Source organism: Camelus bactrianus, chromosome 21 (assembly GCF_048773025.1).
Source record: "Camelus bactrianus isolate YW-2024 breed Bactrian camel chromosome 21, ASM4877302v1, whole genome shotgun sequence".
Classification (NCBI taxonomy): Eukaryota; Metazoa; Chordata; class Mammalia; order Artiodactyla; family Camelidae; genus Camelus; species Camelus bactrianus.
In genome coordinates this window covers 12,272,018-12,298,428 of record NC_133559.1, presented here as the reverse complement: position 1 = coordinate 12,298,428, position 26,411 = coordinate 12,272,018, and the positions used below count along the sequence as shown (strand labels likewise).

The 26,411-nt window shown below is 61.0% G+C and overlaps 16 non-coding genes across 16 annotated transcripts; 10 read left to right on the top strand and 6 right to left on the bottom strand.

Moving 5' to 3' along the window:
- Nucleotides 1-221: 221 nt before the first annotated feature.
- On the top strand, nt 222-293 carry TRNAE-CUC (transfer RNA glutamic acid (anticodon CUC)). Its single transcript has one exon. It is a non-coding gene; the product is annotated as a tRNA-Glu (tRNA).
- A 5,282-nt stretch (nt 294-5,575) lies between these two features.
- Nucleotides 5,576-5,646, bottom strand: TRNAG-GCC (transfer RNA glycine (anticodon GCC)). The gene has a single exon. It is a non-coding gene; the product is annotated as a tRNA-Gly (tRNA).
- A 1,065-nt stretch (nt 5,647-6,711) lies between these two features.
- TRNAL-CAG (transfer RNA leucine (anticodon CAG)) lies at nt 6,712-6,794 on the bottom strand. Its single transcript has one exon. It is a non-coding gene; the product is annotated as a tRNA-Leu (tRNA).
- Nucleotides 6,795-7,391: 597 nt separating this feature from the next.
- TRNAD-GUC (transfer RNA aspartic acid (anticodon GUC)) lies at nt 7,392-7,463 on the top strand. The gene has a single exon. It is a non-coding gene; the product is annotated as a tRNA-Asp (tRNA).
- A 714-nt stretch (nt 7,464-8,177) lies between these two features.
- On the top strand, nt 8,178-8,249 carry TRNAG-UCC (transfer RNA glycine (anticodon UCC)). Its single transcript has one exon. It is a non-coding gene; the product is annotated as a tRNA-Gly (tRNA).
- Nucleotides 8,250-8,540: 291 nt separating this feature from the next.
- Nucleotides 8,541-8,612, top strand: TRNAE-CUC (transfer RNA glutamic acid (anticodon CUC)). Its single transcript has one exon. It is a non-coding gene; the product is annotated as a tRNA-Glu (tRNA).
- A 5,280-nt stretch (nt 8,613-13,892) lies between these two features.
- TRNAG-GCC (transfer RNA glycine (anticodon GCC)) lies at nt 13,893-13,963 on the bottom strand. Its single transcript has one exon. It is a non-coding gene; the product is annotated as a tRNA-Gly (tRNA).
- Nucleotides 13,964-15,034: 1,071 nt separating this feature from the next.
- TRNAL-CAG (transfer RNA leucine (anticodon CAG)) lies at nt 15,035-15,117 on the bottom strand. Its single transcript has one exon. It is a non-coding gene; the product is annotated as a tRNA-Leu (tRNA).
- A 597-nt stretch (nt 15,118-15,714) lies between these two features.
- On the top strand, nt 15,715-15,786 carry TRNAD-GUC (transfer RNA aspartic acid (anticodon GUC)). The gene has a single exon. It is a non-coding gene; the product is annotated as a tRNA-Asp (tRNA).
- A 714-nt stretch (nt 15,787-16,500) lies between these two features.
- TRNAG-UCC (transfer RNA glycine (anticodon UCC)) lies at nt 16,501-16,572 on the top strand. The gene has a single exon. It is a non-coding gene; the product is annotated as a tRNA-Gly (tRNA).
- Nucleotides 16,573-16,863: 291 nt separating this feature from the next.
- Nucleotides 16,864-16,935, top strand: TRNAE-CUC (transfer RNA glutamic acid (anticodon CUC)). The gene has a single exon. It is a non-coding gene; the product is annotated as a tRNA-Glu (tRNA).
- Nucleotides 16,936-22,213: 5,278 nt separating this feature from the next.
- Nucleotides 22,214-22,284, bottom strand: TRNAG-GCC (transfer RNA glycine (anticodon GCC)). Its single transcript has one exon. It is a non-coding gene; the product is annotated as a tRNA-Gly (tRNA).
- Nucleotides 22,285-23,355: 1,071 nt separating this feature from the next.
- Nucleotides 23,356-23,438, bottom strand: TRNAL-CAG (transfer RNA leucine (anticodon CAG)). Its single transcript has one exon. It is a non-coding gene; the product is annotated as a tRNA-Leu (tRNA).
- Nucleotides 23,439-24,035: 597 nt separating this feature from the next.
- TRNAD-GUC (transfer RNA aspartic acid (anticodon GUC)) lies at nt 24,036-24,107 on the top strand. Its single transcript has one exon. It is a non-coding gene; the product is annotated as a tRNA-Asp (tRNA).
- A 714-nt stretch (nt 24,108-24,821) lies between these two features.
- Nucleotides 24,822-24,893, top strand: TRNAG-UCC (transfer RNA glycine (anticodon UCC)). Its single transcript has one exon. It is a non-coding gene; the product is annotated as a tRNA-Gly (tRNA).
- A 291-nt stretch (nt 24,894-25,184) lies between these two features.
- TRNAE-CUC (transfer RNA glutamic acid (anticodon CUC)) lies at nt 25,185-25,256 on the top strand. Its single transcript has one exon. It is a non-coding gene; the product is annotated as a tRNA-Glu (tRNA).
- The last annotated feature ends 1,155 nt before the right edge of the window (nt 25,257-26,411 follow it).

Genomic DNA, 26,411 nt, shown 5'->3' with positions numbered 1-26,411 from the left:
TGGGCGCAGAAAAGAGGGAGCTAGGTGGCCTGCGGCTTCTCGCGCGTGTGCGGGAAGGAGGCGCGCAGTGTTTTGAGGGTGCCAGCAAGCAGGAAGAACGCTAGGGCACGTGGCTTGCCAGGGGCGGAGGGCGGCTGGACGTGGAAAGGCCGGGCCTTGGCGCCAAGGCAGCGCCCAGTGGCTGGGTCGAGCAGAGGCAGGCCAGACGCGGAGCCCGACGCTCCCTGGTGGTCTAGTGGTTAGGATTCGGCGCTCTCACCGCCGCGGCCCGGGTTCGATTCCCGGTCAGGGAAGCATTTCTTCTTCCTCTCCGCCTACCAACCTCCCCAGCGCGTCCACAAACACTCCGCCCCCACCCCACCACCACCCCCCTTTTAGCCCACGCACCAAGCCAACTCGTCCGCTCCTTCTCCCCCGCCCCGTGACCTCAGCGCCCCGACAAGAGCCACCCGGTACCCTCCACCTGCAGCCCCAGGCCCTGGCGTGCAACCTCCACCCTCGTGCCCCGCCAAAACTTTCGGCCTCGCGCGCCCACCCACTCGAGGCCTTCGGCGACGACTCCTGCTCCGACGCTTGCCCCAGCCCCAAACACGACTGGCCGGCGCAGCCGTGGCCACGAGCGTGCTTGGACTCTCAAGCGGCACTGCTTCCGCCACCACAATCCTCGCGGCTGACAAGCCACCCTCTCTTCCCAGCTCAGGCGGTGGTGCTGCTGCTTGTGCTGGTGGTGCTGCTGGTGCTGCTGGTGACGGTGCTGGTGGCCGTGGTGGACAGGGTGCTGGCGATGGCGCTGCAGGTTGTGGCGGCGGCGGCGGTGGTGGTGGTTGGCGGCATCACTGGTGGCCGCGTCGACGGAAAGCGGAAGGCGCGGGAGAGGGCCCTCCGTCTCCAAGTTGGGCCACTTGCCGGGACTGGCCGTCCCTTACGTCTCCTTTCAAGCCAGCGACCAGTCCCGATGGCTTACCTGCTGCGTGCCAGCTCCTGGGCCGCCCTCGAAGCCCGTGGGCCTGTCGTTGGCCTTCAAGGACGCGGGGGTCTTGAACCGCGCAGGGGAGCAGACAGGCTGCCGGGAGGCGGAGGTGTGAAAAGGAACCTGGCCACGTGCTTGTAGTTGGTCGAAAGGGCAGTGGAGGTGAGAAAGCAGGCAGAAACCGGATGCCGCCCGGGAAACTTTAGCTATGCAAGTGGGAGGGTGTGGAGACAGATGCGTGGCAGGGTGGACTACCAGCCAACATGGTATTCGGATTGCATTACCGGTACTCTCAGTCCTGTCACAGAGAGGCAAGAACGTTACCGACGATACCTCCCCCTCCACTAACAGCAAACACACACACACACACACGCACACGCGCGCGCACACACACACACACATACACACACACCAGAGTCACACACACACACACACATGCACCACTCACCTGGCTATGACTTCTAATATTCCCCATTCCCACGTTACTATCTATTATTGGATGGACTCCATCCCTCTCTTCAGCCTGTCTTCACCTTCTCCTATGGATTCTGGCCATGGTGAATCACCGACCTCGGTCTCCTCTCAGGCCAGGCTTGGGCGCGTCTGTCAGCAAAGGGTTTGGTGTGCGGTTCACAGCTTGTTTCCTTCAGAGGCAGAGTGGACAGCCGATGAGCTGCAGCGTTTGGCGGTGGCAGTATAGTCGCTGGATTTAGACCAAGCCGGTTCCCCTGTGGAAGGGAGCCCCTGTCGGCATATGGGTGCATCCCATCACCGCAGGCGCTTTCGTCAACGCCCTTGTGGGTGTGTTCGGGGTGAGTGTGGGTGGGCGAGAGTACGGGGTGAAGGTGTTTGTCGCCGTGGTTGGGGGCCACACCACGAGGCTTAGGGAACAGAGCCAGACGACCCCATAGAGAAGGGGCGGCCTTGAGCCTCGGGTTGGGAGGTGGCAGGACGAGTCCAGGGCACTGGGTGGAGCGCAGGTGCGAAGGAGAGGAGTGGGGCTTGCGGGGAACTGGCTAGGAGAGTAGTTGGCCACTCAGGCAGGGGCTCTGCCGAAGCTTGGGCCCGCGATTGCCCTTGGCCCCCCAATTGCGTGCGATGTGCGGGTGGGTCCGATGTAGGGAAGAGGGTGGCCATGGAGTAGGAGTGGGTCTGAGGAGCCCGTGGGAGGCCAGGAGTGGCGGAAGTGAGTCTTCTGCACCGGATGTGTGAGAGAGGGGCTGGGGAACTAGGGGTTGGTGGCGGGTAGAGGGGAGCGAGCCTGGAGTCTTCGAGGAAGGGCAGATAGCAAGCAGGGGGGTGAGTGGGCTGTGGTACGAGGACGATGGTGGGAGAGGACCCCAGCGGGGCGGTGGGTGAGAGGGCGAGACAGGTGGGCTGTGCTTTGAGGTGGTCAGGCTAACCAGGGGGCTGGGGCTGGGGCAGCAGGGTAGGAAGCAGGCAAGGGAAGGACAGAAACAAGGGTAGGGGACAGGGTCTAGGCGAGGTCTGAATTGAGTGGGGCATTCTACAGCCCCAGAGACACAGATTACCTCATCAGGAAACACTTTCAATCTGTCAAGCCTCAAGTCTGAGTGTGTGTGTGTGTGTGTGTGTGTCTGTATGTGTGTGTGTGTGTGTGTGTGTGTGTGTGTCTGTGTGTCTGTGTGTGTGGCGGGGTGTGGAGCCTAGGGGATGTGGTTGGGGAGAGTGGCAGGTGAGGATGGAGTCGAGAAGTAAAGAGGCCACAAAGGAGAGCTACCATATGATCCAGCAACCCCACTGCAGGGTATAGATGTGGGAAAGATGAAACCTCCGCTTCGAACAGATACAAGCACCGCACCCCTCCTCCACATTCCTAGCAGCACTATTTGCAATTGCTGAGACCCGGGATGAACCCAAGGGCCCATGAGTGGACGATGGACCTAAAAAGATGCGTTGCATAAATATACCGTAGAATATTACTCAGCCATAAAGAAGGATGGAATATTGTCATTTGAGGCCGCATGGATGGACCTAGAGTCCATCAAAGGACGTGAAGTAAGTCAGACTGAGAAAGATAAATATTATATAATATCACTTCCGGGTGGAATCTAAAACATAATAGACATGAATCTATGGACAAAACAGAAACACACTCCACAGACATCGAAAACCAACTGACGGTTATGCGAGGGGAAAGGGAAGGCTGGAGGGATCAGTTAGGAGTGTGGGATTAACAGATACACGCTACTGTGTATAAAATAGAGAAGCAACACGGACTTGCGGAATCACACAGGGAACGATCTGCAATGTCCTGGAATACCCTATGAAGGAAACTAATCTGAAAATACAATATACATACAAACCGAACCACTGTGCTGTACGCCCGACCTAATACAGGACTGGAAATCAACTACACTTGAACGACAACAACAATGAAGGCACCAAAGGAGAGCTACCATATGATCCAGCAACCCCACTGCTGGGTACGTACGTGGGAAAGATGAAACCTCTACTTCGAAAGGTTACATGCACCGCCCCCCTCCTCCAGGACCTTCCTAGCAGCACTATTTGCAATAGCCGAGACCCAGAATGAACCCAAGGGCCCATGAGTGGACGGTGGACTTAAGAAGATGTGCTGTAGAAACTTACCAGAGCATATTACACAGCCCCAAAGGAGGATGAAATAGTGTCATTCGCAGCCACATGAATGGACCTAGAGTCTATCACACTGTGTGAAGTAAGGCAGTTATAGAGCAAGATAAACATTATATGATATCCACTTCCAGGTGGAACCTAAAACATAATATACACTTGTCTATGTACAAAACAGAAACACACTCGGCAGACATCGATAACCAAGTGACGGGTACGCATGGGGAAAGGGAAGAGTGGAGGGATCAGTTAGGAGTATGGGGTTAACAGATACACGCTACTGTGTACAAAATAGAGAAGCAACACGGACTTGCTGAATAACACAGGGAACGATCTTCAGTGTCCTGGAATACCCTATAATGGAAAATAATCTGTAAATACAGTATACATTCTAAACCGAATCACTTTGCTGTGTACTTGAAACTAATACGGTCTTAGAAATCAACTACACTTCAACGACAACGAAAACAACAATGAAGGCACCAATGGAGAGTTACCATATGATCCAGCCGTCCCCATCCTGAGTATGTATGCGGAAAACACAAAACCTCTAATTGGGAAAGATACGTACACCTCAACGTTCATAGCAGCACCGTGGGCCATAGCCATGACAGGGGAAAAAATCTCAGGTGTCAATCCGTGGATGATTGGCTTAAGGAAATATGAGATATAGATAAGTAGATAGATAGAGAGATCGATCGATAGATATCGATAGAAAAACAGATAGATAAGAGAGAGAGGGATTTTCAATGTATTAAAATCAATCTCGTGGAATATTACTCAGCCATAAAAAAGCATGAGATCTTGTCATTTGCAGCAACACGGATGGACCTAGAGAGCACCGAACCTAGTATAATAAGTCAGACAGAAGGACAAAAATACATACATGTGGAATCCAAACAATAGTACAAGTGAACCTCTGTGCAAAACAGAAACAGATTCACACAGAGAGAGAACAAACTTACAGTTACCCAAGGGGAACGTGTAGGCGAGGGATCAATTAGGAGCTGGTGTTAGCGGGTAGGAACAACAGGATTTACGGTACAGCACCGAGAAGTATATTCAACGTCTCGTAATTACCTGTAACGGAAAGTAACGATCTATATGCGTATACATACACATGTATAGAAAAGATAATCAGTTTACTGTACCCCTGAAAATAACACAATACTGTAAATCAACTATACGTCTATTAAAATGAAAATTCAAAAAAAAATAAAAATTAAACAAAGAGGCCAAACGGACACACGCAAGGGCAGAACCGTTGACAAAGTAGGATTTGATGGTGCTGGGGGGTGGTGTCGCTAGGTGGGGTGCCAGTGGTGGGAGGAGGGCTTCAGGGGAGGGGGTGGTGTTTGTTGTTGGGGTGTTGGTGGTGATGGTGGTTTTAGTGGTGGGGGAGCGGGCGGGTGTTCGAAAAATATTTCGGCTGAGGGACGTAAAGTGAACATAGAGTGCACTCTGCCCTGATATTGTGGAATTCCTCTTTGGAATTCCTCATGCAGGATAACGCTTTGGGGACACTCCTGGGGAGTGCAATGTAGCCCTCCCAGGGGCGGCAGCTTTTCGGTTCCTGGTTGAGCAAACACTGTGTAACTTTCCGAGTGTGGGGAGAGTGAGGCAGAGAGCGGGGAAGCGCGGTGAAACGTGAAGAGGTGGGGCGAGCGGGTGCCAGTGTAGGGTATTCCTTCCAGTGCACCGTGTGACCCCAGCGGGATCAGGGTAAGAAAGAGAAAAGGGACAAGGAAGGTGTGTGGGCGCGAGAGTGGCTGAGCCCGCAAGGCGTCAGGTCACGGAGGCTTGGCTCTCGGGGTTGGGGTTTTCGTCCCACGGAGGGTAGGGGGCGCCGGCGTGGGCAGGACAGGAGAGGGAAGGTGTGGCGGTGGGCTGCGGGTGGGAGCATGCTGTGGTAGGACAGGTGCCTTGAGCGTGGGAGAGGGGAAGCCTAGCTCCGCTGTGGGCTGCGGGACCAAAAGGGGACTGGGTCGCTGCATGGGCCGGGAATCGAACCCGGGCCTCCCGCGTGGCAGGCGAGAATTCTACCACTGAACCACCCATGCACCGATGGCCGCCGCCGCCCGACGCCGCCCCAGCGGCGCTCGCCGCCAACCGCCAGACACTGGTGGTTCGCTGCTCGCCCACGGACATCCGCTCCATGTGAGCAGGAGGCGGTGAGTGACCTGAAGAAGAGGCTCCGGGGGAACGGGGAGGACCCCCAGGGCGAGGCGCGGTCGGAGGGAAGGAGGGACGCAGGGACGGAGGCGGACTCGGCCCAACCTGCGCTTCCGAATCTGCCGTCCAGGGCCGCCGACAGACTGTCAGTGTCGCCGGAGGAAGCCAGGAACCGGACCCAGCCTGGCCTGCGCCCGAATTCCAGTCAGGGCAGGCGACGCGTGGCAGGTGCGGCTGAGCTCCGACGCTCCTCACAGCGACCGCCGGCCCTGGCCCAAAGTCCCTCTGGCGCCTGGCTTTCTCGCTCGTGCCGGGCGTTGGCGGGCAGCAGGCTGGAGAGGGGATGCGAGCTCGGGCTGTGAGGAGACAGCGAGTGTGGGACATGGGCGCCTGGGAGCGGCGCCGCCGCCGCCGCCGCCGCCGCCGCCGCGCCAATGACCAGCGCTGTCTGAGCCTGGCTTCTGCGCTCCTGCCGGCCGCTCTCCCGAAGGGTCCCGCTCCGGTGCGTTGGTCGTGAGGAGGAGCACTTTGGCAGAGTGGCTGCTGGCTCGTGGGCAGCCGTCTGAGGGAGCGCGCCGGGGTGTGGCTGGGTCCGGCCGGGGCAGCGGCTTCTCGCGTGTACATGCGCTGTGGCGCCAAGGTGGGTGAAAGAAGTGCCGCGAAGGCCTGCACTGCGAAGGCGAGGAGGGCGTGTGTCCTGAACGGCAGTTTCCAGAGGGTTCCCCCTGGGCTGTTTCCGTGAGGCCGGCGCACAGGACTGGGCAGGAAGAGCAGCTGTGGCTGAGGAGGTCCTGCGTGTGAGAGGCGTCGTGTGGGTGTCGCGTCGAGGGGGCCGGAGTCTGGGGAGCTGGCAAGAGTGCGAGGCAGGAACGGAGTGTGAGGCGGTAGGGTGTTGTCCAGGCCCGGGACGGGCCGGGTGCAGCATTTGTTGGGCGGGCCAAAAAAGGCTGGCTTGTCAGGAGTGGGATTCGAACCCACGCCTCCAGGGGAGACTGCGACCTGAACGCAGCGCCTTAGACCGCTCGGCCATCCTGACGGCGGGCCTGGGCGCGTCGCCGCTCGGCTGGCTGGGACCCGACGCGACGCGGACACCGATGCCCTTGGCCCGACGCGGTGCTCTGCGCCAGGGGGCGGCCGTCCGGCTGCGCGACGGACCGGGCGCGCGCCGGCCAACGGGGCAGCGAGGCCAGCCGTCGCGCCCGGCTCCGCCGCCGCCGCCCCCTCGCCCACCCCTGGCCCGGGACCCAGCCGTGTGCCGCGTCCGGCCAGCTTCTGCCGCCGGCCGCGCCCACCCCTCCGCCTCTTCTCCCGGGACGTGGCACGGCGAGCGCCCACCTCCTCCTCACAGCCTTGCTTGAGCTCTCCGGCCCCCTCGGGCCCCCCTCCTCACGGCGCGATCCTGGCGTCGGGGGCTATAGGCAGCGCGCACTGGGAGTTTCCAGCGCCACGCGGATCCGTGTCCCTGGCGGGGTCCCGGGCTGCCTCCTTGCATGACGCGTTTGGTGTGGTGTCGGGTCAGGTCGGGTCGGGTCGGGCACGTGGCGGGCGCCCGTGGTGGGCAGAGGGCCGAGGGCAGGGGGTAGGCGTCTGCAGGCAGCCGGAGAGCAGTCGGGCGCCCGTGTGGCCGCCGCCGTCCTCGTTAGTATAGTGGTGAGTATCCCCGCCTGTCACGCGGGAGACCGGGGTTCGATTCCCCGACGGGGAGGCCACACGCCCCTTTTTGGTGGCTGGCGCCGCTCTCTGTCCAGCCGCCTGGCCCCAACGGCCCTTCTTCTCGTCCCTCCGCCCTCCAGCGGGGCCTGCCCACCCTCGACCGCCTCCAGCCCTCCACCCCTGCAACCCCTTGCCCGTCCTCCTCGCCGGGCGCTCGGGCGCCACGGCCGAGCGAGGGCCTCCTCTCGACCCCACAAGCGCCCGGCGACATTGCGGCCCGCCCACAGTGGCTGCCGCAGTGGGCTCCTTGCGACGCGACGCACACCTGCACAGCTTCACGGCTGCCGGGACGGGTGTGGGGCGGATGAGTCCCGTCCCCTTTCGGTGCCGGGGAGTGGCCTCGCCCAACAGCCGTTGGAGAAGGGCTTTGGCGAGCGGGGAACCAGAGGTGGCGTGCCCGCGGAGGGGGGCGGGCCGCGGCGTGCAGCCGAGGGCCCGGCAGCAGCAAGGCAGCGACAGCGCGCCCCCACCCCGCCCCCCGCCCCAGAAGCGTTCGGGCCGGGGGCGAGGGCAGCTGCGTAGGGCTGGAGCGGTTGAGGCGCCCGGGGCGGCCGACGGTGGCGCCTGACGCAGCGCAGAGCTGCTGGCGGACTGGGCGTCGGGGCCGGGCTGCGCCCGGCCGCCGCAGGGGCAGCGGCGGCGGCGGCGGCGAGACCGCGCTCCGGCGAGCCCGGGGCCGGCGTGTCGGGGCGGCCCGGGCTGTGCAGCGTTGGTGGTATAGTGGTGAGCATAGCTGCCTTCCAAGCAGTTGACCCGGGTTCGATTCCCGGCCAACGCAGCGGGCCCATCTTTTGCCGAGCTCCACGGCCGGCCCTCCCGCCCGGGGCCCGTGAGGGAGAGCCGGGAGCTGGGCGCAGAAAAGAGGGAGCTAGGTGGCCTGCGGCTTCTCGCGCGTGTGCGGGAAGGAGGCGCGCAGTGTTTTGAGGGTGCCAGCAAGCAGGAAGAACGCTAGGGCACGTGGCTTGCCAGGGGCGGAGGGCGGCTGGACGTGGAAAGGCCGGGCCTTGGCGCCAAGGCAGCGCCCAGTGGCTGGGTCGAGCAGAGGCAGGCCAGACGCGGAGCCCGACGCTCCCTGGTGGTCTAGTGGTTAGGATTCGGCGCTCTCACCGCCGCGGCCCGGGTTCGATTCCCGGTCAGGGAAGCATTTCTTCTTCCTCTCCGCCTACCAACCTCCCCAGCGCGTCCACAAACACTCCGCCCCCACCCCACCACCACCCCCCTTTTAGCCCACGCACCAAGCCAACTCGTCCGCTCCTTCTCCCCCGCCCCGTGACCTCAGCGCCCCGACAAGAGCCACCCGGTACCCTCCACCTGCAGCCCCAGGCCCTGGCGTGCAACCTCCACCCTCGTGCCCCGCCAAAACTTTCGGCCTCGCGCGCCCACCCACTCGAGGCCTTCGGCGACGACTCCTGCTCCGACGCTTGCCCCAGCCCCAAACACGACTGGCCGGCGCAGCCGTGGCCACGAGCGTGCTTGGACTCTCAAGCGGCACTGCTTCCGCCACCACAATCCTCGCGGCTGACAAGCCACCCTCTCTTCCCAGCTCAGGCGGTGGTGCTGCTGCTTGTGCTGGTGGTGCTGCTGGTGCTGCTGGTGACGGTGCTGGTGGCCGTGGTGGACAGGGTGCTGGCGATGGCGCTGCAGGTTGTGGCGGCGGCGGCGGTGGTGGTGGTTGGCGGCATCACTGGTGGCCGCGTCGACGGAAAGCGGAAGGCGCGGGAGAGGGCCCTCCGTCTCCAAGTTGGGCCACTTGCCGGGACTGGCCGTCCCTTACGTCTCCTTTCAAGCCAGCGACCAGTCCCGATGGCTTACCTGCTGCGTGCCAGCTCCTGGGCTGCCCTCGAAGCCCGTGGGCCTGTCGTTGGCCTTCAAGGACGCGGGGGTCTTCAACCGCGCAGGGGAGCAGACAGGCTGCCGGGAGGCGGAGGTGTGAAAAGGAACCTGGCCACGTGCTTGTAGTTGGTCGAAAGGGCAGTGGAGGTGAGAAAGCAGGCAGAAACCGGATGCCGCCCGGGAAACTTTAGCTATGCAAGTGGGAGGGTGTGGAGACAGATGCGTGGCAGGGTGGACTACCAGCCAACATGGTATTCGGATTGCATTACCGGTACTCTCAGTCCTGTCACAGAGAGGCAAGAACGTTACCGACGATACCTCCCCCTCCACTAACAGCAAACACACACACACACACACGCACACGCGCGCGCACACACACACACACATACACACACACCAGAGTCACACACACACACACACATGCACCACTCACCTGGCTATGACTTCTAATATTCCCCATTTCCACGTTACTATCTATTATTGGATGGACTCCATCCCTCTCTTCAGCCTGTCTTCACCTTCTCCTATGGATTCTGGCCATGGTGAATCACCGACCTCGGTCTCCTCTCAGGCCAGGCTTGGGCGCGTCTGTCAGCAAAGGGTTTGGTGTGCGGTTCACAGCTTGTTTCCTTCAGAGGCAGAGTGGACAGCCGATGAGCTGCAGCGTTTGGCGGTGGCAGTATAGTCGCTGGATTTAGACCAAGCCGGTTCCCCTGTGGAAGGGAGCCCCTGTCGGCATATGGGTGCATCCCATCACCGCAGGCGCTTTCGTCAACGCCCTTGTGGGTGTGTTCGGGGTGAGTGTGGGTGGGCGAGAGTACGGGGTGAAGGTGTTTGTCGCCGTGGTTGGGGGCCACACCACGAGGCTTAGGGAACAGAGCCAGACGACCCCATAGAGAAGGGGCGGCCTTGAGCCTCGGGTTGGGAGGTGGCAGGACGAGTCCAGGGCACTGGGTGGAGCGCAGGTGCGAAGGAGAGGAGTGGGGCTTGCGGGGAACTGGCTAGGAGAGTAGTTGGCCACTCAGGCAGGGGCTCTGCCGAAGCTTGGGCCCGCGATTGCCCTTGGCCCCCCAATTGCGTGCGATGTGCGGGTGGGTCCGATGTAGGGAAGAGGGTGGCCATGGAGTAGGAGTGGGTCTGAGGAGCCCGTGGGAGGCCAGGAGTGGCGGAAGTGAGTCTTCTGCACCGGATGTGTGAGAGAGGGGCTGGGGAACTAGGGGTTGGTGGCGGGTAGAGGGGAGCGAGCCTGGAGTCTTCGAGGAAGGGCAGATAGCAAGCAGGGGGGTGAGTGGGCTGTGGTACGAGGACGATGGTGGGAGAGGACCCCAGCGGGGCGGTGGGTGAGAGGGCGAGACAGGTGGGCTGTGCTTTGAGGTGGTCAGGCTAACCAGGGGGCTGGGGCTGGGGCAGCAGGGTAGGAAGCAGGCAAGGGAAGGACAGAAACAAGGGTAGGGGACAGGGTCTAGGCGAGGTCTGAATTGAGTGGGGCATTCTACAGCCCCAGAGACACAGATTACCTCATCAGGAAACACTTTCAATCTGTCAAGCCTCAAGTCTGAGTGTGTGTGTGTGTGTGTGTGTGTCTGTATGTGTGTGTGTGTGTGTGTGTGTGTGTGTCTGTGTGTCTGTGTGTGTGGCGGGGTGTGGAGCCTAGGGGATGTGGTTGGGGAGAGTGGCAGGTGAGGATGGAGTCGAGAAGTAAAGAGGCCACAAAGGAGAGCTACCATATGATCCAGCAACCCCACTGCAGGGTATAGATGTGGGAAAGATGAAACCTCCGCTTCGAACAGATACAAGCACCGCACCCCTCCTCCACATTCCTAGCAGCACTATTTGCAATTGCTGAGACCCGGGATGAACCCAAGGGCCCATGAGTGGACGATGGACCTAAAAAGATGCGTTGCATAAATATACCGTAGAATATTACTCAGCCATAAAGAAGGATGGAATATTGTCATTTGAGGCCGCATGGATGGACCTAGAGTCCATCAAAGGACGTGAAGTAAGTCAGACTGAGAAAGATAAATATTATATAATATCACTTCCGGGTGGAATCTAAAACATAATAGACATGAATCTATGGACAAAACAGAAACACACTCCACAGACATCGAAAACCAACTGACGGTTATGCGAGGGGAAAGGGAAGGCTGGAGGGATCAGTTAGGAGTGTGGGATTAACAGATACACGCTACTGTGTATAAAATAGAGAAGCAACACGGACTTGCGGAATCACACAGGGAACGATCTGCAATGTCCTGGAATACCCTATGAAGGAAACTAATCTGAAAATACAATATACATACAAACCGAACCACTGTGCTGTACGCCCGACCTAATACAGGACTGGAAATCAACTACACTTGAACGACAACAACAATGAAGGCACCAAAGGAGAGCTACCATATGATCCAGCAACCCCACTGCTGGGTACGTACGTGGGAAAGATGAAACCTCTACTTCGAAAGGTTACATGCACCGCCCCCCTCCTCCAGGACCTTCCTAGCAGCACTATTTGCAATAGCCGAGACCCAGAATGAACCCAAGGGCCCATGAGTGGACGGTGGACTTAAGAAGATGTGCTGTAGAAACTTACCAGAGCATATTACACAGCCCCAAAGGAGGATGAAATAGTGTCATTCGCAGCCACATGAATGGACCTAGAGTCTATCACACTGTGTGAAGTAAGGCAGTTATAGAGCAAGATAAACATTATATGATATCCACTTCCAGGTGGAACCTAAAACATAATATACACTTGTCTATGTACAAAACAGAAACACACTCGGCAGACATCGATAACCAAGTGACGGGTACGCATGGGGAAAGGGAAGAGTGGAGGGATCAGTTAGGAGTATGGGGTTAACAGATACACGCTACTGTGTACAAAATAGAGAAGCAACACGGACTTGCTGAATAACACAGGGAACGATCTTCAGTGTCCTGGAATACCCTATAATGGAAAATAATCTGTAAATACAGTATACATTCTAAACCGAATCACTTTGCTGTGTACTTGAAACTAATACGGTCTTAGAAATCAACTACACTTCAACGACAACGAAAACAACAATGAAGGCACCAATGGAGAGTTACCATATGATCCAGCCGTCCCCATCCTGAGTATGTATGCGGAAAACACAAAACCTCTAATTGGGAAAGATACGTACACCTCAACGTTCATAGCAGCACCGTGGGCCATAGCCATGACAGGGGAAAAAATCTCAGGTGTCAATCCGTGGATGATTGGCTTAAGGAAATATGAGATATAGATAAGTAGATAGATAGAGAGATCGATCGATAGATATCGATAGAAAAACAGATAGATAAGAGAGAGAGGGATTTTCAATGTATTAAAATCAATCTCGTGGAATATTACTCAGCCATAAAAAAGCATGAGATCTTGTCATTTGCAGCAACACGGATGGACCTAGAGAGCACCGAACCTAGTATAATAAGTCAGACAGAAGGACAAAAATACATACATGTGGAATCCAAACAATAGTACAAGTGAACCTCTGTGCAAAACAGAAACAGATTCACACAGAGAGAGAACAAACTTACAGTTACCCAAGGGGAACGTGTAGGCGAGGGATCAATTAGGAGCTGGTGTTAGCGGGTAGGAACAACAGGATTTACGGTACAGCACCGAGAAGTATATTCAACGTCTCGTAATTACCTGTAACGGAAAGTAACGATCTATATGCGTATACATACACATGTATAGAAAAGATAATCAGTTTACTGTACCCCTGAAAATAACACAATACTGTAAATCAACTATACGTCTATTAAAATGAAAATTCAAAAAAAAATAAAAATTAAACAAAGAGGCCAAACGGACACACGCAAGGGCAGAACCGTTGACAAAGTAGGATTTGATGGTGCTGGGGGGTGGTGTCGCTAGGTGGGGTGCCAGTGGTGGGAGGAGGGCTTCAGGGGAGGGGGTGGTGTTTGTTGTTGGGGTGTTGGTGGTGATGGTGGTTTTAGTGGTGGGGGAGCGGGCGGGTGTTCGAAAAATATTTCGGCTGAGGGACGTAAAGTGAACATAGAGTGCACTCTGCCCTGATATTGTGGAATTCCTCTTTGGAATTCCTCATGCAGGATAACGCTTTGGGGACACTCCTGGGGAGTGCAATGTAGCCCTCCCAGGGGCGGCAGCTTTTCGGTTCCTGGTTGAGCAAACACTGTGTAACTTTCCGAGTGTGGGGAGAGTGAGGCAGAGAGCGGGGAAGCGCGGTGAAACGTGAAGAGGTGGGGCGAGCGGGTGCCAGTGTAGGGTATTCCTTCCAGTGCACCGTGTGACCCCAGCGGGATCAGGGTAAGAAAGAGAAAAGGGACAAGGAAGGTGTGTGGGCGCGAGAGTGGCTGAGCCCGCAAGGCGTCAGGTCACGGAGGCTTGGCTCTCGGGGTTGGGGTTTTCGTCCCACGGAGGGTAGGGGGCGCCGGCGTGGGCAGGACAGGAGAGGGAAGGTGTGGCGGTGGGCTGCGGGTGGGAGCATGCTGTGGTAGGACAGGTGCCTTGAGCGTGGGAGAGGGGAAGCCTAGCTCCGCTGTGGGCTGCGGGACCAAAAGGGGACTGGGTCGCTGCATGGGCCGGGAATCGAACCCGGGCCTCCCGCGTGGCAGGCGAGAATTCTACCACTGAACCACCCATGCACCGATGGCCGCCGCCGCCCGACGCCGCCCCAGCGGCGCTCGCCGCCAACCGCCAGACACTGGTGGTTCGCTGCTCGCCCACGGACATCCGCTCCATGTGAGCAGGAGGCGGTGAGTGACCTGAAGAAGAGGCTCCGGGGGAACGGGGAGGACCCCCAGGGCGAGGCGCGGTCGGAGGGAAGGAGGGACGCAGGGACGGAGGCGGACTCGGCCCAACCTGCGCTTCCGAATCTGCCGTCCAGGGCCGCCGACAGACTGTCAGTGTCGCCGGAGGAAGCCAGGAACCGGACCCAGCCTGGCCTGCGCCCGAATTCCAGTCAGGGCAGGCGACGCGTGGCAGGTGCGGCTGAGCTCCGACGCTCCTCACAGCGACCGCCGGCCCTGGCCCAAAGTCCCTCTGGCGCCTGGCTTTCTCGCTCGTGCCGGGCGTTGGCGGGCAGCAGGCTGGAGAGGGGATGCGAGCTCGGGCTGTGAGGAGACAGCGAGTGTGGGACATGGGCGCCTGGGAGCGGCGCCGCCGCCGCCGCCGCCGCCGCCGCCGCCGCCGCGCCAATGACCAGCGCTGTCTGAGCCTGGCTTCTGCGCTCCTGCCGGCCGCTCTCCCGAAGGGTCCCGCTCCGGTGCGTTGGTCGTGAGGAGGAGCACTTTGGCAGAGTGGCTGCTGGCTCGTGGGCAGCCGTCTGAGGGAGCGCGCCGGGGTGTGGCTGGGTCCGGCCGGGGCAGCGGCTTCTCGCGTGTACATGCGCTGTGGCGCCAAGGTGGGTGAAAGAAGTGCCGCGAAGGCCTGCACTGCGAAGGCGAGGAGGGCGTGTGTCCTGAACGGCAGTTTCCAGAGGGTTCCCCCTGGGCTGTTTCCGTGAGGCCGGCGCACAGGACTGGGCAGGAAGAGCAGCTGTGGCTGAGGAGGTCCTGCGTGTGAGAGGCGTCGTGTGGGTGTCGCGTCGAGGGGGCCGGAGTCTGGGGAGCTGGCAAGAGTGCGAGGCAGGAACGGAGTGTGAGGCGGTAGGGTGTTGTCCAGGCCCGGGACGGGCCGGGTGCAGCATTTGTTGGGCGGGCCAAAAAAGGCTGGCTTGTCAGGAGTGGGATTCGAACCCACGCCTCCAGGGGAGACTGCGACCTGAACGCAGCGCCTTAGACCGCTCGGCCATCCTGACGGCGGGCCTGGGCGCGTCGCCGCTCGGCTGGCTGGGACCCGACGCGACGCGGACACCGATGCCCTTGGCCCGACGCGGTGCTCTGCGCCAGGGGGCGGCCGTCCGGCTGCGCGACGGACCGGGCGCGCGCCGGCCAACGGGGCAGCGAGGCCAGCCGTCGCGCCCGGCTCCGCCGCCGCCGCCCCCTCGCCCACCCCTGGCCCGGGACCCAGCCGTGTGCCGCGTCCGGCCAGCTTCTGCCGCCGGCCGCGCCCACCCCTCCGCCTCTTCTCCCGGGACGTGGCACGGCGAGCGCCCACCTCCTCCTCACAGCCTTGCTTGAGCTCTCCGGCCCCCTCGGGCCCCCCTCCTCACGGCGCGATCCTGGCGTCGGGGGCTATAGGCAGCGCGCACTGGGAGTTTCCAGCGCCACGCGGATCCGTGTCCCTGGCGGGGTCCCGGGCTGCCTCCTTGCATGACGCGTTTGGTGTGGTGTCGGGTCAGGTCGGGTCGGGTCGGGCACGTGGCGGGCGCCCGTGGTGGGCAGAGGGCCGAGGGCAGGGGGTAGGCGTCTGCAGGCAGCCGGAGAGCAGTCGGGCGCCCGTGTGGCCGCCGCCGTCCTCGTTAGTATAGTGGTGAGTATCCCCGCCTGTCACGCGGGAGACCGGGGTTCGATTCCCCGACGGGGAGGCCACACGCCCCTTTTTGGTGGCTGGCGCCGCTCTCTGTCCAGCCGCCTGGCCCCAACGGCCCTTCTTCTCGTCCCTCCGCCCTCCAGCGGGGCCTGCCCACCCTCGACCGCCTCCAGCCCTCCACCCCTGCAACCCCTTGCCCGTCCTCCTCGCCGGGCGCTCGGGCGCCACGGCCGAGCGAGGGCCTCCTCTCGACCCCACAAGCGCCCGGCGACATTGCGGCCCGCCCACAGTGGCTGCCGCAGTGGGCTCCTTGCGACGCGACGCACACCTGCACAGCTTCACGGCTGCCGGGACGGGTGTGGGGCGGATGAGTCCCGTCCCCTTTCGGTGCCGGGGAGTGGCCTCGCCCAACAGCCGTTGGAGAAGGGCTTTGGCGAGCGGGGAACCAGAGGTGGCGTGCCCGCGGAGGGGGGCGGGCCGCGGCGTGCAGCCGAGGGCCCGGCAGCAGCAAGGCAGCGACAGCGCGCCCCCACCCCGCCCCCCGCCCCAGAAGCGTTCGGGCCGGGGGCGAGGGCAGCTGCGTAGGGCTGGAGCGGTTGAGGCGCCCGGGGCGGCCGACGGTGGCGCCTGACGCAGCGCAGAGCTGCTGGCGGACGGGGCGTCGGGGCCGGGCTGCGCCCGGCCGCCGCAGGGGCAGCGGCGGCGGCGGCGGCGAGACCGCGCTCCGGCGAGCCCGGGGCCGGCGTGTCGGGGCGGCCCGGGCTGTGCAGCGTTGGTGGTATAGTGGTGAGCATAGCTGCCTTCCAAGCAGTTGACCCGGGTTCGATTCCCGGCCAACGCAGCGGGCCCATCTTTTGCCGAGCTCCACGGCCGGCCCTCCCGCCCGGGGCCCGTGAGGGAGAGCCGGGAGCTGGGCGCAGAAAAGAGGGAGCTAGGTGGCCTGCGGCTTCTCGCGCGTGTGCGGGAAGGAGGCGCGCAGTGTTTTGAGGGTGCCAGCAAGCAGGAAGAACGCTAGGGCACGTGGCTTGCCAGGGGCGGAGGGCGGCTGGACGTGGAAAGGCCGGGCCTTGGCGCCAAGGCAGCGCCCAGTGGCTGGGTCGAGCAGAGGCAGGCCAGACGCGGAGCCCGACGCTCCCTGGTGGTCTAGTGGTTAGGATTCGGCGCTCTCACCGCCGCGGCCCGGGTTCGATTCCCGGTCAGGGAAGCATTTCTTCTTCCTCTCCGCCTACCAACCTCCCCAGCGCGTCCACAAACACTCCGCCCCCACCCCACCACCACCCCCCTTTTAGCCCACGCACCAAGCCAACTCGTCCGCTCCTTCTCCCCCGCCCCGTGACCTCAGCGCCCCGACAAGAGCCACCCGGTACCCTCCACCTGCAGCCCCAGGCCCTGGCGTGCAACCTCCACCCTCGTGCCCCGCCAAAACTTTCGGCCTCGCGCGCCCACCCACTCGAGGCCTTCGGCGACGACTCCTGCTCCGACGCTTGCCCCAGCCCCAAACACGACTGGCCGGCGCAGCCGTGGCCACGAGCGTGCTTGGACTCTCAAGCGGCACTGCTTCCGCCACCACAATCCTCGCGGCTGACAAGCCACCCTCTCTTCCCAGCTCAGGCGGTGGTGCTGCTGCTTGTGCTGGTGGTGCTGCTGGTGCTGCTGGTGACGGTGCTGGTGGCCGTGGTGGACAGGGTGCTGGCGATGGCGCTGCAGGTTGTGGCGGCGGCGGCGGTGGTGGTGGTTGGCGGCATCACTGGTGGCCGCGTCGACGGAAAGCGGAAGGCGCGGGAGAGGGCCCTCCGTCTCCAAGTTGGGCCACTTGCCGGGACTGGCCGTCCCTTACGTCTCCTTTCAAGCCAGCGACCAGTCCCGATGGCTTACCTGCTGCGTGCCAGCTCCTGGGCTGCCCTCGAAGCCCGTGGGCCTGTCGTTGGCCTTCAAGGACGCGGGGGTCTTGAACCGCGCAGGGGAGCAGACAGGCTGCCGGGAGGCGGAGGTGTGAAAAGGAACCTGGCCACGTGCTTGTAGTTGGTCGAAAGGGCAGTGGAGGTGAGAAAGCAGGCAGAAACCGGATGCCGCCCGGGAAACTTTAGCTATGCAAGTGGGAGGGTGTGGAGACAGATGCGTGGCAGGGTGGACTACCAGCCAACATGGTATTCGGATTGCATTACCGGTACTCTCAGTCCTGTCACAGAGAGGCAAGAACGTTACCGACGATACCTCCCCCTCCACTAACAGCAAACACACACACACACACACGCACACGCGCGCGCACACACACACACACATACACACACACCAGAGTCACACACACACACACACATGCACCACTCACCTGGCTATGACTTCTAATATTCCCCATTCCCACGTTACTATCTATTATTGGATGGACTCCATCCCTCTCTTCAGCCTGTCTTCACCTTCTCCTATGGATTCTGGCCATGGTGAATCACCGACCTCGGTCTCCTCTCAGGCCAGGCTTGGGCGCGTCTGTCAGCAAAGGGTTTGGTGTGCGGTTCACAGCTTGTTTCCTTCAGAGGCAGAGTGGACAGCCGATGAGCTGCAGCGTTTGGCGGTGGCAGTATAGTCGCTGGATTTAGACCAAGCCGGTTCCCCTGTGGAAGGGAGCCCCTGTCGGCATATGGGTGCATCCCATCACCGCAGGCGCTTTCGTCAACGCCCTTGTGGGTGTGTTCGGGGTGAGTGTGGGTGGGCGAGAGTACGGGGTGAAGGTGTTTGTCGCCGTGGTTGGGGGCCACACCACGAGGCTTAGGGAACAGAGCCAGACGACCCCATAGAGAAGGGGCGGCCTTGAGCCTCGGGTTGGGAGGTGGCAGGACGAGTCCAGGGCACTGGGTGGAGCGCAGGTGCGAAGGAGAGGAGTGGGGCTTGCGGGGAACTGGCTAGGAGAGTAGTTGGCCACTCAGGCAGGGGCTCTGCCGAAGCTTGGGCCCGCGATTGCCCTTGGCCCCCCAATTGCGTGCGATGTGCGGGTGGGTCCGATGTAGGGAAGAGGGTGGCCATGGAGTAGGAGTGGGTCTGAGGAGCCCGTGGGAGGCCAGGAGTGGCGGAAGTGAGTCTTCTGCACCGGATGTGTGAGAGAGGGGCTGGGGAACTAGGGGTTGGTGGCGGGTAGAGGGGAGCGAGCCTGGAGTCTTCGAGGAAGGGCAGATAGCAAGCAGGGGGGTGAGTGGGCTGTGGTACGAGGACGATGGTGGGAGAGGACCCCAGCGGGGCGGTGGGTGAGAGGGCGAGACAGGTGGGCTGTGCTTTGAGGTGGTCAGGCTAACCAGGGGGCTGGGGCTGGGGCAGCAGGGTAGGAAGCAGGCAAGGGAAGGACAGAAACAAGGGTAGGGGACAGGGTCTAGGCGAGGTCTGAATTGAGTGGGGCATTCTACAGCCCCAGAGACACAGATTACCTCATCAGGAAACACTTTCAATCTGTCAAGCCTCAAGTCTGAGTGTGTGTGTGTGTGTGTGTGTGTCTGTATGTGTGTGTGTGTGTGTGTGTGTGTGTCTGTGTGTCTGTGTGTGTGGCGGGGTGTGGAGCCTAGGGGATGTGGTTGGGGAGAGTGGCAGGTGAGGATGGAGTCGAGAAGTAAAGAGGCCACAAAGGAGAGCTACCATATGATCCAGCAACCCCACTGCAGGGTATAGATGTGGGAAAGATGAAACCTCCGCTTCGAACAGATACAAGCACCGCACCCCTCCTCCACATTCCTAGCAGCACTATTTGCAATTGCTGAGACCCGGGATGAACCCAAGGGCCCATGAGTGGACGATGGACCTAAAAAGATGCGTTGCATAAATATACCGTAGAATATTACTCAGCCATAAAGAAGGATGGAATATTGTCATTTGAGGCCGCATGGATGGACCTAGAGTCCATCAAAGGACGTGAAGTAAGTCAGACTGAGAAAGATAAATATTATATAATATCAATTCCGGGTGGAATCTAAAACATAATAGACATGAATCTATGGACAAAACAGAAACACACTCCACAGACATCGAAAACCAACTGACGGTTATGCGAGGGGAAAGGGAAGGCTGGAGGGATCAGTTAGGAGTGTGGGATTAACAGATACACGCTACTGTGTATAAAATAGAGAAGCAACACGGACTTGCGGAATCACACAGGGAACGATCTGCAATGTCCTGGAATACCCTATGAAGGAAACTAATCTGAAAATACAATATACATACAAACCGAACCACTGTGCTGTACACCCGACCTAATACAGGACTGGAAATCAACTACACTTCAACGACAACAACAATGAAGGCACCAAAGGAGAGCTACCATATGATCCAGCAACCCCACTGCTGGGTACGTACGTGGGAAAGATGAAACCTCTACTTCGAAAGGTTACATGCACCGCCCCCCTCCTCCAGGACCTTCCTAGCAGCACTATTTGCAATAGCCGAGACCCAGAATGAACCCAAGGGCCCATGAGTGGACGGTGGACTTAAGAAGATGTGCTGTAGAAACTTACCAGAGCATATTACACAGCCCCAAAGGAGGATGAAATAGTGTCATTCGCAGCCACATGAATGGACCTAGAGTCTATCACACTGTGTGAAGTAAGGCAGTTATAGAGCAAGATAAACATTATATGATATCCACTTCCAGGTGGAACCTAAAACATAATATACACTTGTCTATGTACAAAACAGAAACACACTCGGCAGACATCGATAACCAAGTGACGGGTACGCATGGGGAAAGGGAAGAGTGGAGGGATCAGTTAGGAGTATGGGGTTAACAGATACACGCTACTGTGTACAAAATAGAGAAGCAACACGGACTTGCTGAATAACACAGGGAACGATCTTCAGTGTCCTGGAATACCCTATAATGGAAAATAATCTGTAAATACAGTATACATTCTAAACCGAATCACTTTGCTGTGTACTTGAAACTAATACGGTCTTAGAAATCAACTACACTTCAACGACAACGAAAACAACAATGAAGGCACCAATGGAGAGTTACCATATGATCCAGCCGTCCCCATCCTGAGTATGTATGCGGAAAACACAAAACCTCTAATTGGGAAAGATACGTACACCTCAACGTTCATAGCAGCACCGTGGGCCATAGCCATGACAGGGGAAAAAATCTCAGGTGTCAATCCGTGGATGATTGGCTTAAGGAAATATGAGATATAGATAAGTAGATAGATAGAGAGATCGATCGATAGATATCGATAGAAAAACAGATAGATAAGAGAGAGAGGGATTTTCAATGTATTAAAATCAATCTCGTGGAATATTACTCAGCCATAAAAAAGCATGAGATCTTGTCATTTGCAGCAACACGGATGGACCTAGAGAGCACCGAACCTAGTATAATAAGTCAGACAGAAGGACAAAAATACATACATGTGGAATCCAAACAATAGTACAAGTGAACCTCTGTGCAAAACAGAAACAGATTCACACAGAGAGAGAACAAACTTACAGTTACCCAAGGGGAACGTGTAGGCGAGGGATCAATTAGGAGCTGGTGTTAGCGGGTAGGAACAACAGGATTTACGGTACAGCACCGAGAAGTATATTCAACGTCTCGTAATTACCTGTAACGGAAAGTAACGATCTATATGCGTATACATACACATGTATAGAAAAGATAATCAGTTTACTGTACCCCTGAAAATAACACAATACTGTAAATCAACTATACGTCTATTAAAATGAAAATTCAAAAAAAAATAAAAATTAAACAAAGAGGCCAAACGGACACACGCAAGGGCAGAACCGTTGACAAAGTAGGATTTGATGGTGCTGGGGGGTGGTGTCGCTAGGTGGGGTGCCAGTGGTGGGAGGAGGGCTTCAGGGGAGGGGGTGGTGTTTGTTGTTGGGGTGTTGGTGGTGATGGTGGTTTTAGTGGTGGGGGAGCGGGCGGGTGTTCGAAAAATATTTCGGCTGAGGGACGTAAAGTGAACATAGAGTGCACTCTGCCCTGATATTGTGGAATTCCTCTTTGGAATTCCTCATGCAGGATAACGCTTTGGGGACACTCCTGGGGAGTGCAATGTAGCCCTCCCAGGGGCGGCAGCTTTTCGGTTCCTGGTTGAGCAAACACTGTGTAACTTTCCGAGTGTGGGGAGAGTGAGGCAGAGAGCGGGGAAGCGCGGTGAAACGTGAAGAGGTGGGGCGAGCGGGTGCCAGTGTAGGGTATTCCTTCCAGTGCACCGTGTGACCCCAGCGGGATCAGGGTAAGAAAGAGAAAAGGGACAAGGAAGGTGTGTGGGCGCGAGAGTGGCTGAGCCCGCAAGGCGTCAGGTCACGGAGGCTTGGCTCTCGGGGTTGGGGTTTTCGTCCCACGGAGGGTAGGGGGCGCCGGCGTGGGCAGGACAGGAGAGGGAAGGTGTGGCGGTGGGCTGCGGGTGGGAGCATGCTGTGGTAGGACAGGTGCCTTGAGCGTGGGAGAGGGGAAGCCTAGCTCCGCTGTGGGCTGCGGGACCAAAAGGGGACTGGGTCGCTGCATGGGCCGGGAATCGAACCCGGGCCTCCCGCGTGGCAGGCGAGAATTCTACCACTGAACCACCCATGCACCGATGGCCGCCGCCGCCCGACGCCGCCCCAGCGGCGCTCGCCGCCAACCGCCAGACACTGGTGGTTCGCTGCTCGCCCACGGACATCCGCTCCATGTGAGCAGGAGGCGGTGAGTGACCTGAAGAAGAGGCTCCGGGGGAACGGGGAGGACCCCCAGGGCGAGGCGCGGTCGGAGGGAAGGAGGGACGCAGGGACGGAGGCGGACTCGGCCCAACCTGCGCTTCCGAATCTGCCGTCCAGGGCCGCCGACAGACTGTCAGTGTCGCCGGAGGAAGCCAGGAACCGGACCCAGCCTGGCCTGCGCCCGAATTCCAGTCAGGGCAGGCGACGCGTGGCAGGTGCGGCTGAGCTCCGACGCTCCTCACAGCGACCGCCGGCCCTGGCCCAAAGTCCCTCTGGCGCCTGGCTTTCTCGCTCGTGCCGGGCGTTGGCGGGCAGCAGGCTGGAGAGGGGATGCGAGCTCGGGCTGTGAGGAGACAGCGAGTGTGGGACATGGGCGCCTGGGAGCGGCGCCGCCGCCGCCGCCGCCGCCGCCGCCGCCGCCGCGCCAATGACCAGCGCTGTCTGAGCCTGGCTTCTGCGCTCCTGCCGGCCGCTCTCCCGAAGGGTCCCGCTCCGGTGCGTTGGTCGTGAGGAGGAGCACTTTGGCAGAGTGGCTGCTGGCTCGTGGGCAGCCGTCTGAGGGAGCGCGCCGGGGTGTGGCTGGGTCCGGCCGGGGCAGCGGCTTCTCGCGTGTACATGCGCTGTGGCGCCAAGGTGGGTGAAAGAAGTGCCGCGAAGGCCTGCACTGCGAAGGCGAGGAGGGCGTGTGTCCTGAACGGCAGTTTCCAGAGGGTTCCCCCTGGGCTGTTTCCGTGAGGCCGGCGCACAGGACTGGGCAGGAAGAGCAGCTGTGGCTGAGGAGGTCCTGCGTGTGAGAGGCGTCGTGTGGGTGTCGCGTCGAGGGGGCCGGAGTCTGGGGAGCTGGCAAGAGTGCGAGGCAGGAACGGAGTGTGAGGCGGTAGGGTGTTGTCCAGGCCCGGGACGGGCCGGGTGCAGCATTTGTTGGGCGGGCCAAAAAAGGCTGGCTTGTCAGGAGTGGGATTCGAACCCACGCCTCCAGGGGAGACTGCGACCTGAACGCAGCGCCTTAGACCGCTCGGCCATCCTGACGGCGGGCCTGGGCGCGTCGCCGCTCGGCTGGCTGGGACCCGACGCGACGCGGACACCGATGCCCTTGGCCCGACGCGGTGCTCTGCGCCAGGGGGCGGCCGTCCGGCTGCGCGACGGACCGGGCGCGCGCCGGCCAACGGGGCAGCGAGGCCAGCCGTCGCGCCCGGCTCCGCCGCCGCCGCCCCCTCGCCCACCCCTGGCCCGGGACCCAGCCGTGTGCCGCGTCCGGCCAGCTTCTGCCGCCGGCCGCGCCCACCCCTCCGCCTCTTCTCCCGGGACGTGGCACGGCGAGCGCCCACCTCCTCCTCACAGCCTTGCTTGAGCTCTCCGGCCCCCTCGGGCCCCCCTCCTCACGGCGCGATCCTGGCGTCGGGGGCTATAGGCAGCGCGCACTGGGAGTTTCCAGCGCCACGCGGATCCGTGTCCCTGGCGGGGTCCCGGGCTGCCTCCTTGCATGACGCGTTTGGTGTGGTGTCGGGTCAGGTCGGGTCGGGTCGGGCACGTGGCGGGCGCCCGTGGTGGGCAGAGGGCCGAGGGCAGGGGGTAGGCGTCTGCAGGCAGCCGGAGAGCAGTCGGGCGCCCGTGTGGCCGCCGCCGTCCTCGTTAGTATAGTGGTGAGTATCCCCGCCTGTCACGCGGGAGACCGGGGTTCGATTCCCCGACGGGGAGGCCACACGCCCCTTTTTGGTGGCTGGCGCCGCTCTCTGTCCAGCCGCCTGGCCCCAACGGCCCTTCTTCTCGTCCCTCCGCCCTCCAGCGGGGCCTGCCCACCCTCGACCGCCTCCAGCCCTCCACCCCTGCAACCCCTTGCCCGTCCTCCTCGCCGGGCGCTCGGGCGCCACGGCCGAGCGAGGGCCTCCTCTCGACCCCACAAGCGCCCGGCGACATTGCGGCCCGCCCACAGTGGCTGCCGCAGTGGGCTCCTTGCGACGCGACGCACACCTGCACAGCTTCACGGCTGCCGGGACGGGTGTGGGGCGGATGAGTCCCGTCCCCTTTCGGTGCCGGGGAGTGGCCTCGCCCAACAGCCGTTGGAGAAGGGCTTTGGCGAGCGGGGAACCAGAGGTGGCGTGCCCGCGGAGGGGGGCGGGCCGCGGCGTGCAGCCGAGGGCCCGGCAGCAGCAAGGCAGCGACAGCGCGCCCCCACCCCGCCCCCCGCCCCAGAAGCGTTCGGGCCGGGGGCGAGGGCAGCTGCGTAGGGCTGGAGCGGTTGAGGCGCCCGGGGCGGCCGACGGTGGCGCCTGACGCAGCGCAGAGCTGCTGGCGGACGGGGCGTCGGGGCCGGGCTGCGCCCGGCCGCCGCAGGGGCAGCGGCGGCGGCGGCGGCGAGACCGCGCTCCGGCGAGCCCGGGGCCGGCGTGTCGGGGCGGCCCGGGCTGTGCAGCGTTGGTGGTATAGTGGTGAGCATAGCTGCCTTCCAAGCAGTTGACCCGGGTTCGATTCCCGGCCAACGCAGCGGGCCCATCTTTTGCCGAGCTCCACGGCCGGCCCTCCCGCCCGGGGCCCGTGAGGGAGAGCCGGGAGCTGGGCGCAGAAAAGAGGGAGCTAGGTGGCCTGCGGCTTCTCGCGCGTGTGCGGGAAGGAGGCGCGCAGTGTTTTGAGGGTGCCAGCAAGCAGGAAGAACGCTAGGGCACGTGGCTTGCCAGGGGCGGAGGGCGGCTGGACGTGGAAAGGCCGGGCCTTGGCGCCAAGGCAGCGCCCAGTGGCTGGGTCGAGCAGAGGCAGGCCAGACGCGGAGCCCGACGCTCCCTGGTGGTCTAGTGGTTAGGATTCGGCGCTCTCACCGCCGCGGCCCGGGTTCGATTCCCGGTCAGGGAAGCATTTCTTCTTCCTCTCCGCCTACCAACCTCCCCAGCGCGTCCACAAACACTCCGCCCCCACCCCACCACCACCCCCCTTTTAGCCCACGCACCAAGCCAACTCGTCCGCTCCTTCTCCCCCGCCCCGTGACCTCAGCGCCCCGACAAGAGCCACCCGGTACCCTCCACCTGCAGCCCCAGGCCCTGGCGTGCAACCTCCACCCTCGTGCCCCGCCAAAACTTTCGGCCTCGCGCGCCCACCCACTCGAGGCCTTCGGCGACGACTCCTGCTCCGACGCTTGCCCCAGCCCCAAACACGACTGGCCGGCGCAGCCGTGGCCACGAGCGTGCTTGGACTCTCAAGCGGCACTGCTTCCGCCACCACAATCCTCGCGGCTGACAAGCCACCCTCTCTTCCCAGCTCAGGCGGTGGTGCTGCTGCTTGTGCTGGTGGTGCTGCTGGTGCTGCTGGTGACGGTGCTGGTGGCCGTGGTGGACAGGGTGCTGGCGATGGCGCTGCAGGTTGTGGCGGCGGCGGCGGTGGTGGTGGTTGGCGGCATCACTGGTGGCCGCGTCGACGGAAAGCGGAAGGCGCGGGAGAGGGCCCTCCGTCTCCAAGTTGGGCCACTTGCCGGGACTGGCCGTCCCTTACGTCTCCTTTCAAGCCAGCGACCAGTCCCGATGGCTTACCTGCTGCGTGCCAGCTCCTGGGCTGCCCTCGAAGCCCGTGGGCCTGTCGTTGGCCTTCAAGGACGCGGGGGTCTTGAACCGCGCAGGGGAGCAGACAGGCTGCCGGGAGGCGGAGGTGTGAAAAGGAACCTGGCCACGTGCTTGTAGTTGGTCGAAAGGGCAGTGGAGGTGAGAAAGCAGGCAGAAACCGGATGCCGCCCGGGAAACTTTAGCTATGCAAGTGGGAGGGTGTGGAGACAGATGCGTGGCAGGGTGGACTACCAGCCAACATGGTATTCGGATTGCATTACCGGTACTCTCAGTCCTGTCACAGAGAGGCAAGAACGTTACCGACGATACCTCCCCCTCCACTAACAGCAAACACACACACACACACACGCACACGCGCGCGCACACACACACACACATACACACACACCAGAGTCACACACACACACACACATGCACCACTCACCTGGCTATGACTTCTAATATTCCCCATTCC